We start from the raw sequence: 10,172 nt of genomic DNA, 5'->3' as shown, positions 1-10,172 counted from the left end.
AAGGGTTTCTCCTGGGGTTAGTTTCAAGTGTTGAACTTTGTTAGCAAAATCAATGGAGTTCTTTATGTGATGAGGTGTGTTTCCAACAAGAAGAGCTAAAATACCAGCCAGATGTTTAGCAATATTGTATGTCACTGAGTTCATGCTGCTGACGATGGGTCTGAGTGGTGTTCCTTCTTTGTGTATTTTTGGGAGTCCATAAAGACAGGGAGTGGCTTCCCCTGGGTACAATCTATAATACAAAAATCGATTGATTGTTTTCTCCTTTTCAAGTTTTTGCAGGTAATCTGACTTTCTTTTTGTAGGCACTGGTTGGGTCCCTCTTCAGGGTCTCGTAGGTGTTACGGTCGCTCAGTAGTGTAGTTATTTTTTCCCGGTAATCAGAAGTGTTGAGGACTACTGTGCATCTTCCTTTATCAGCTGGTAAAATGGTGATGTTTTGGTCCTGGCTGAGTGATGTTACAGCTTTCCTTTCCTGTGGTGTGAGGTTTGAAGGAGGCGGTTTGGCACTGGAGAGGGTTGCTGATATTTCCATTCTGAGCTGTTCTGCCTCTCCTTCCGTCAAGTTGTTGTTCCTAATCGCGGATTCAGTGGCCGTGATTAGTTCCACAACAGGTATTTCTTGAGGGGAGATGGCAAAATTTAGTCCTTTTGCCAGCACATCTTTCTCAGGTTGTGTCAATGTCCTGTTAGACAAATTTCTAACCCACTGGTCCTGAAAATTAGTGTTGGCAACAACCTCCTGATCTTGACTGATGGTTTGTGATGAGAAAACTGCTCTCTGTTGTAATTTTAGAAACTTACTTTTTTGACGTTCCTTGCTTTTTTGATGTTGTGATAGCTGGGCCTTTTCAACGAAACAAGAAACTTCTTCCAACAGAGGAAATGGTAGCAGAGTAGACAGCTTCTGGAGGGTCTGATCCATTTTGAGTGAGAGAGCTTCAATGGTGAAGTGTATCTGTCTTATTCTCTCACTGAGCAGCTTGTTTTGAGCTTTCAGGAGTATTCCTTCTGCTCTATGTCCTTTGATCGAGAAGTTGAGTTTCAAACTGCTGGGGATGAGTTTTTCTTGTCTGCATCTCAGACTGAAACGAAGATGATTCCTGTAGTCTGCAAACTTCCTTGACATCTTCTCAAACTCCCGCACTGCTCCTAGGGTATCCTTCCCAAAATGTTTAGCAATATGCTGGTGAAGATTCTCAGTCATCCAGGACATGATGAAAATCATGTCCATTTCATCATGTCCTAGATGACTGAGAATCTTCACCAGCGTACTCATAAGTTGTGGTTTGGTGCAAATTTTATCTCTCTTATAATCTAACTCAGGCACCACCCAATCATCTGACCTCCCATCACAACTTCTCGTTAACTCTGTTCCTGTGTCAAATAAGCACGAGATCCTGAACTGTTTCAACAAACATTTTGTTGCTTCTAGTTCTTTATTTGACACAGTTACTAACAGAAAATCAGCCATTTCCCCTAATAACCAAACTTCTACAAATCAATTCCCTCCTACAAGTCAATCCTCAGTTAGTCACACCTTCTCTTTTTCTCCATTCTCAGTCAGTGAGGTTAATAAACTGTTAAAAGATCTTGACCGTAAAAAATCTGCAGGTCCAGATGAACTTCCACCTTACTTCTTAAGGCTGGCTGCTCATATCATCACAGTCCCTGTGACCCACATCTTCAATCTCTCCATAAGACAAAACTCCATCCCAGACACTTGGAAAACAGCCTTTGTTCTTCCTTTGCTGAAGGGAGGTGAACCCACCTTACAGAACAACTATCGACCAATCTCTAAACTGTATTTTAGCCAAGGTTCTAGAAAAACTGATAAACTCTCAAATCAAAAATTACCTGGACTCATTTAACATCTTACCTCCACATCAATCTGGTTTCAGGAAACAACACAGCACAACCACTGCTTCACTGAAGGTTCTTAATGACGTTGTTGAAGCACTGGATGCTAAGGATTATTGTGCTGCACTTTTCTTAGACCTGTCTAAAGCTTTTGACACTGTGGATCATAACATCTTGTGTCATAAACTCTCAGAAATTGGTTTCTCAGATCACACCATTGGTTGGTTCTCTAACTATCTTTCAGACCGGAGGCAATGTGTTCAACATAATGGTACTTCCTCCAGTTATTTAACAGTCAACAATGGTGTACCACAAGGCTCAGTCTTAGGACCCACCCTCTTTACAATCTACATACATAATGTAGGTAAAAACATCCCTAATGCATCCATACATTTCTATGCTGATGACACAGTTGTTTATTGTCGAGCTAAAACTGTTGCTAAGGCTTTCCAGCTTTTGAATTCTGCATTCAACTACATCCAGACTGATTTGTTCCGTCTCAAACTTGTCCTAAATGCCAACAAAACCAAAGGGATGCTTTTTTCAAATAGGAAGTTGGTCCCTGCAGTTCTTCCTCTGATTTTATCCTCAAATGGTGTCCCCATTGAGTTTGTTGATTCCTATAAATATTTGGGTATCTTGGTCGACTCACATCTCTCTTTTAAGCTCCATGTGGAAAACTTGGTAAAGAAACTGAAAGTTAAACTGGGTTTCTTTTTCAGAAACAGATCCTGTCTAACCCTGAATGCTAGAAAACGCCTTGTATCTGTGACTTTCCTTCCCTCCATTGATTATGGTGACATTATTTACATGAACGCTCCTACAAGAACCCTGCAGATGTTGGATGCTGTCTATCATGGTGCACTAAGATTCATAACTGGCTGTGATTATCGTACCCACCACTGCACCCTGTATTCACTGGTTAACTGGACATCATTAACTTCACGAAGACTCTCTCACAGGTACATTTTCATCTTTAAATCACTTCTTGGTCTGCTGCCTTCATACATCTCCTCCTACATGTCTCTGCGTGAGTGCAGCTACAGTGTGCGCTCTCAGGACATTATTACCTGCAGTGTTCCCTTAATGAGGACTGAAATAGGCAAAAGGGCCTTCTCCTACTCCGCTCCTGTTTCCTGGAATATCTTACAAAAAGATTTGAAGCTCTCGACCTTGACCTCTCTAAGTGGCTTTATGAATCTGTTGGACTCCTGGCAGGGACCAATGCAGACATGTTCCTGTTTTTAGTTTTCTACATTCGCCTTAGAATCTAGCTGGTTTTTTTTTTTGTTACCTTTTCCTTTTAGCCATCCTATTTGTAAAAAAAAAAAAAAAAAAAAAAAAAAAAAACCTGCAGTATGACTTTTTATAATTGTTTATTGTTGTTGCTGTTGTTGTCATCTTTCTTTGTTAAAATCAGGTCTCTCTTGTAAATGAGTCCTCGAGGCTCAATGGGATTTACCTGTCTAAATAAAGGTTGATTGATTATACAAAAAAGACAAAATTCAATTTTTACCCATCTATTTTAAACAGACAAGCTTCTCAAAAACCAAGACATAAAATCCAAAATTGAAAAATATGATTTGTCAATTCAAATTCAAAAATACTTTATTAATCCCAAAGGGAAATTATTTTGATGTTGTAACTCGTTATCCTCATTTCATTAAGAGATCTTATAGATGCTGGTGGCTGTAGGCAGGAAGGATCTCTTGTAAAGGTCCATCTCTTGTAAAGGTCCAAAAGATTATAGAAGAATATAGAAGATTAAAGTCAAGATTATAGAACAAAAAGCAAATTTAAAAAACATTGTGTATGTGGTGGTGGTGTTGGGGGGGGGGGGGGGGTTCCAATTATTTTCACTTAGACTTCAAATAAAATTAATATTTGGTTTCTCAGTTGGCTGAGAGGTTTCATCAGAAGAAGCTATTCTTGCTTTGCTTTGGAGTAGAGTGCTTTAGATGGTATTTCTCTCTACTCCTTTTCTGTCATGCAAAACAGTTAAAGAAACATGCGTTCATGTCCAGATGAAAGTGATGCTCGCTAGTGATTACCATATTCATCTCAATGTGCACATTGGTTCCTGGCATCCATCCCATGACGCTTCAGTACAAAATAATGTAGCATTACATCCTGTTTTTGACATTTTAGTACCCATCCAAGGACTTTTATCAATACAACTTGAAAAGTGCTGCTCCAAGATTTAAAATATAGTGAGTGGTTTCATTTTCTGTAAGTTGAAGTAACATGCAATCACCATTCCCTCCTTCTTGAATCATTGGGTCCCACCCCCAAGTATTTTAGGTAAATTGTTATTCAGAAATTCACTTTCCCAAATACAGTCAAGCTCAAATATTCTGTATTGTATATCCCCAGAATACCCAGATTATCCAAATCTGTCTGATTTTCAAACTCAGAGTTTCTTATTTGTCGTTCCACCACATGTGAACGAAATTGTGTACACAGGGTCCCAGTTACATCTGACAAAAGTACTAAATGTAAAAGAAAAACAGTAATAAGATCTAAGATATGAACTAAGAAATATGCTAAACAAAGAATACACTATAAGCACTAGTAGTAGAAAATATGCCAACCAGCAGCACAAACATGAGTCTGTGTGAGCAAATGAGGACGAATGAACACAGCAGCATGAAACAATCAGCAGCATGAAACTATCAGCAGCATGAAACAATCAGCAGCATGATGTGATTTATCCACAGTTATCCTAGTTAGGGGTTCATGAGTCTAACAGCCTCAGGGTAGAAGCTGTTCCTCAATTTTGAAGTGTCTCTACAATTCCCTCACTTAAAAGGTTGATCTCTTCTACATTTCCAAATAATTTTATTCTTTCAAATTCTTTCTCCGTTTTAAAAACTGTGGGAACTTGAGACTACTGATTCAAGATGATTGGGGGAAGTTTTAAACGGGTTACACAAATCTTCAATATGTGCGCGGCACAGTTTCATGCAATGTTGGAATATCGTAAAGCTTGTTATGCTCAAGTCAGTTTGCATAACATATTTGACACACTGTATCCTCTGTATGATCAATTCCAACAGGCCACAGCAAATTTTTCACAGATTTTGGAGCTTTCCCACCAGGAAAAGATTCTGGTTTGAATTTTTTCTCACATTTTTTATGTTAAACAGAGAGGATATCACTCATAATGCCTCAACTAACTTGTTTGGGGTGTGGCCTACTCCACTTATATCTCTCCTGCTAGAAAAGACCTAACGGTAAGAGCATTCACAACTCTTCTGGCCAGGAGGCAAATACTGCTACACTGGAAATCTGTAGCTCCCCCATATATACAAGCTGGATTAGACAGGGCCTTTATTTTCTTAAGTTAGACATAAAATTTAAAAAAAGACTTTGGTCAGTTACACTGTTATTTGAAATAACATGGTACAAATTGTCTGAAATTTTCAGGACATTGGAATGAATTCAAAAGGAAAGATCACATTTTTCACCAGAAACAGAACACTAGATTTTTATATAAGATATAAGTCATAAGTGATATATGTTGTCATCATTGTATGTTCCTGTACAATGATGAAATTAGCTCTCTGCATTTAGCCCACCGCACCTGGGACGCACCCAGGTGGAGCAGTGGACAACTATGTAAGCGCCCGGGGAGAAATTAGGGATTAGGTGTCTTGCTCAGAAACACCACGACATGTGGGAATGGCTGGGAATCGAACCTAGAACTTTCGGGTCCCAAGTCAGCTGATCTACCTCTACCCCATCACAGCATTAAAAATGGTAATGGACCTTAAAAGAGCTGTACATAAACAAATGCTGCAAACTTTAATCAAGTGAATACTGTAAATCAGTGGGGGCTAAAATTTCTCCATAATCATGTGAGACTGAAAAAAATCATATAGAAAATGTTCAATTTATTGATGCTAAGTAAGGTTCCATAAGCTGCTGAATACAATTCAATTCAATTCAAAAATACTTTATTAATCCCAAAGGGAAATTATTTGTTGTTGTAACTCGTTATCCTCATTTCATTAAGAGATGTTATGCTGATGGCTGTAGACAGGAAGGATCTCTTGTAAAGGTCCATCCCACAATGGATCCTAAGAAACTGGCTGCAGATGCCGTCCGATCCGTCCACCCAAACTCGGCTGTCCTCTCGGTTCCCCTCGGGCTGTAGGACCACCTGAATGCTGGTCAGAACTCCTCCCAGAGTGATGGCCACTCCTCCCAGCAGTCTGCCGAGCTCCTCGTCGCGGCGGACAGCCAACTGTAGGTGTCGAGGGACAATCCTGTCCTTCTGCTGTCATGAGCCGTGTTTCCTGCTAGTTCCAGGATCTCAGTGGTCAGGCACTCGAGCACAGCTGGCAGGTAGATGAGAATGCATCCACAGAACATCCTTTCAGCTCATTTGAGATTTTAGGCTGTAGTTGGGATATTATTTGAGCTTTTGAGATGTTAATCAGCTGCTGTTGGTTGTAGAAAACTGCCTTGTTGCCATGGTTACGCATCATAACAAATGTCCAAAACTAAAAAAAGTTTCAGTAAAAATCCTTCCAGCTGCACAGCATCCGAAACCAGTGGAAACAATCATCCAAAAAATGTAATTTACATCCAGAAAAAGAGGAATTAAAGTTTCCAAAAGCAAAATCTCAAAATGAAAGTAACAGAGCTGCTCCAACATGCAGCCACCTTGAGCGGCGCAATTCTAGAACTAAAGTGGTCGACTTAGTTTTCCACAAAGTTTTTCCTTCTAGGCTTTGATTTTGTTTAATAAATAACGAGATGGTGGATACTGAATATTCAATTCTGAATATTTATAGCATCTGACAAAGAGCAGATCATTTTTCTTGTGCCTTTATACATAAAACTATAGACTGAAAGAGGGTGGACTTTCTTTCCTATAACTACACACAACTATATACATGTTTGTATTAAGAATCAATTATTTCACATTTTTGACTGACACCAAAACTGAAATGGCTTTTCAAGTGAATGCTTATGCTCACATCCCCAGCTTTATTCTATATTCAACTCAAGACTCCCCCTGTTCCCTTTACATCTTCAGAGCTGTTTAAACCTCTTCTATTGCTCAAAGCTCCACATGACGATGGCTCTGCCGTGTTTGTCCTCCCCTTCACCTGTGCTGTCATGCACGTATAGACAACCTGCTTGGAAACACAGGCTCCTTGGTGTGACAGCACATAAATCAACAACGCCAAAGGAATTACTTCGATAAAAGAAATGGCCCTCTCCCCTGCTGTAATGGCAGGATGAAATGCACTATTGTGCTGTGCTACGAGGAAGCAATATCCTGAAGCTGGTGTAATTAGAACCCCAGAGATGGTTCATTACTGGGAACTTTCCCTGAGTCTACAGCTCGCTTTGTTTCTACATTCATCTCTGAACTCTACACACAGACGTAGAATTAAGCTTCCACTCAGAAAACATCAGGATTCATCATACATTTTGAGGAGGAATAACAAAAAACAGCCACGATTTGGTAAACAAATGAAACATAGTCACATAGTTGCTTCAAGTATTAAACTTTCTATTTAAAGGTGCTAATATTTAAGCATGAAAACAACGGTAATATGTTTTGATGTGTTTAATTTTCAATAACCATTCCAGGTTTTTGGCTTGCTACCCTGGCTGAAGGCTAGAAAAACACAGAAATAAACAGATCAAAATGATTGCCTAATCTGTAATAGTGTAAATTATTTTTAGTTATGAGGTGGGACAATTGCATACACTCTACATTGTCCTACAATTTGGAGAAATCTTCCAACTTTAATTTTTACAGTTTATTCAACAAAATTTAGCTTTTTTCTTCTTCTTCTTTTCCCATGTGTGTCTTTCAGTGCTGTTGCACTCTCTCTTAAATCCTACCAGTGCGCCCACATCTAAATTCCCATTGACTTCTATTGTTAATGTGATGTGAATTTTTCTTCAAAACCTGAAGTGGTGTCTCTTGAACGTCTCACCGCCATCATATTGCACGTGCACAACTTTTATCTAAAATATTTATTAGGTGTTTTTGTTCATGTTTTTAGTCATTCTATTAGCATAGAAACAAAAATCAGTAAATTACATTTAACAAAATCTGAAATATTTACCATAAGGTTTGGCACAGAAAATGTCAAATTTTATTCACACAACTCTGAACCAAACAATTTCACGTAAATTGATCCTTATTTTGCCAATGTTATTGTTTTAATTACATCAATTAATTACATTTTACATGAAAACAGCACGGGGCAGCACGGTGGCGCAACTGGTAGAGCTGCTGCCTCTCAGCGAACAGGTCCCTGGTTCAAACCCCGGTCCAGGGGCCTTTCTGGGTGGAGTTTGCATGTTCTCTCCGTGCATGCGTGGGTTTTCTCCGGGTACTCCCGTTTCCTCCCACAGACCAAAAACATGCATGTTAGGCTGATTGGTAACTCTAAATTGTCCCTAGGTGTGAGTGAGAGAGTGAATGGTTGTTTGTCTCGTTTGTCTCTATGTGGCCCTGTGATGGACTTGCGACCCGTCCAGGGTGTACCCCGCCCCTCGCACAGTGATTGCTGGACATGGGCACCAGCGACCCCCGTGACCCAAAAATGGAATAAACGGGTAAAGATAATGGATGGATGGATGGATGAAAACAGCACAAAATTTCTGTAAAATGCATTTCACAACCTAACTATGTACAACTCTGAACTAAACCCCTGTCACGATTGGTGCTGGTGAACCCAGTGTGCAGGCAAGCAGGTGAGGACTCAGGATTTATATAAAAAAAAAGATTTATTAACAAAACAAAAGAGCGACAGGGCAGCAAAAAACAAACAAGGATGGACATGTGGTACTTACAGACAGATCATCAACAGTGAGCAGTAGACAATGCCAGGACAAGGACTAACAGAGACACAGACTTGTATAGAGAGAAACACTAATCAGACAAAGTGAAGGCACCTGTGAGTGATCACAGATGCCAAGAGACAGAGACTGAAGACGCAGGACATAAACATGACACAAGATGGGGCTAGATACCAAAGAAGCACAAACCCTGTCGAGACCTAAACAGTGGATGAGGGAAACTCAGACATGAACACAACACCAAGGACAAAACCACAATTCCTAGAGTACCTCCCCCTCAAAGGGCGTCTTCAGGCATCCTAAAGCACTCCCCCCAGAGACTTGGGTAGGAGGAAGGGGAGAAAAGGCCGGAGGGCACGAGAAAACACATGAGTGGGACCAGGAAACACACACTAGGAACAAACATAAAGGATCCATGTGGTCAACAGATTGTTCCAAGGCAGACCTTGTCCAAAAACCCTGGGGCAGGTCAGGCGAGGAACCAGGACAAGGCGAGGAGCCTGGACAAGGCGTGGGACCACGGTGAGGCGTGGGACCACGGTGAGGCGTGGGACCAAGGTGAGGCGAGGAACCAAGGCGAGGCGAGGAACCCAGGCGAGGCGAGGAACCCAGGCGAGGCGAAGCGTGGAACCCAGGTGAAGAGTGGATCTGAGGTGAGGAACTTGGACGAGGTGAGGCGTGGACACGAGCCGAGGAATCTGGACGAGGCGAAGAAACCCCAGGCGCTGCAGACGGCGCAGAGACCTCCGTGAGCGTCGGCAGGGGCTGGCTTGGACTCTTCGTTGGCAGAGGCTGGCTCAGACTCTTCGTCGGCAGGAGCTGGCTCAAACTCTTCGTCGGCAGGGGCTGGCTCTGACTCTGCTTAGAGACCCCAATAGAAGCAGGGACCCCAGGTGAAGACGAAGACCCTGGATGAGACGATGAACCCCTTGAGGATGTGGAAACCACAACAGGAGGCATGGAGACCTCCAACGATGCAGCTGTCATGAGACCCTCCGGGGATGCAGCTATTGTGGGACCCTCCGGGGACGCAGCTGCCGTGGGACCCTCCGGAGACACTGGAGGCATGGAACCCACTGGAGGCATGGAACCCACTGGAGTTGTGGAACCCACTGGAGGTGTGGAACCCACTGGAGGCATCGGCATAGATGAGATCCTATGTGGTCGTCGAGGCATCTACGGAGTTGAGACTCTGGGCCTGGGGACTCTGAGCCTGCTTGTCCTTCAGGTGAGCAGAAGGTCAGGTATTCCCCCCACCCACCCCCGCCCCAAAAGAAATTCTCCACGGCTTTTCTGGCTGTGTCAGGGGAACTTCAGATAGAGGAGAGGGTCTGGGCCTTTTATGCCTATGACCGCTCCTGTGGCGAGGGCGACACGAGCCGGAACCAGGAGGAGGCCGAGCTCCTCTTTGAACTCAGTCCCTCCTTCAGAAAATGGCTCTGCAGCCGGGGAGTCCGGGACTGGCTCTGCAGCCGGGGAGT

The sequence above is a fragment of the Nematolebias whitei genome, chromosome 1, assembly GCF_014905685.2.
Source record: "Nematolebias whitei isolate Nwh7 chromosome 1, NemWhi1, whole genome shotgun sequence".
Classification (NCBI taxonomy): Eukaryota; Metazoa; Chordata; class Actinopteri; order Cyprinodontiformes; family Rivulidae; genus Nematolebias; species Nematolebias whitei.
The sequence above is the reverse complement of the archived record's forward strand: the minus strand, read 5'-3'. Positions refer to the sequence as shown.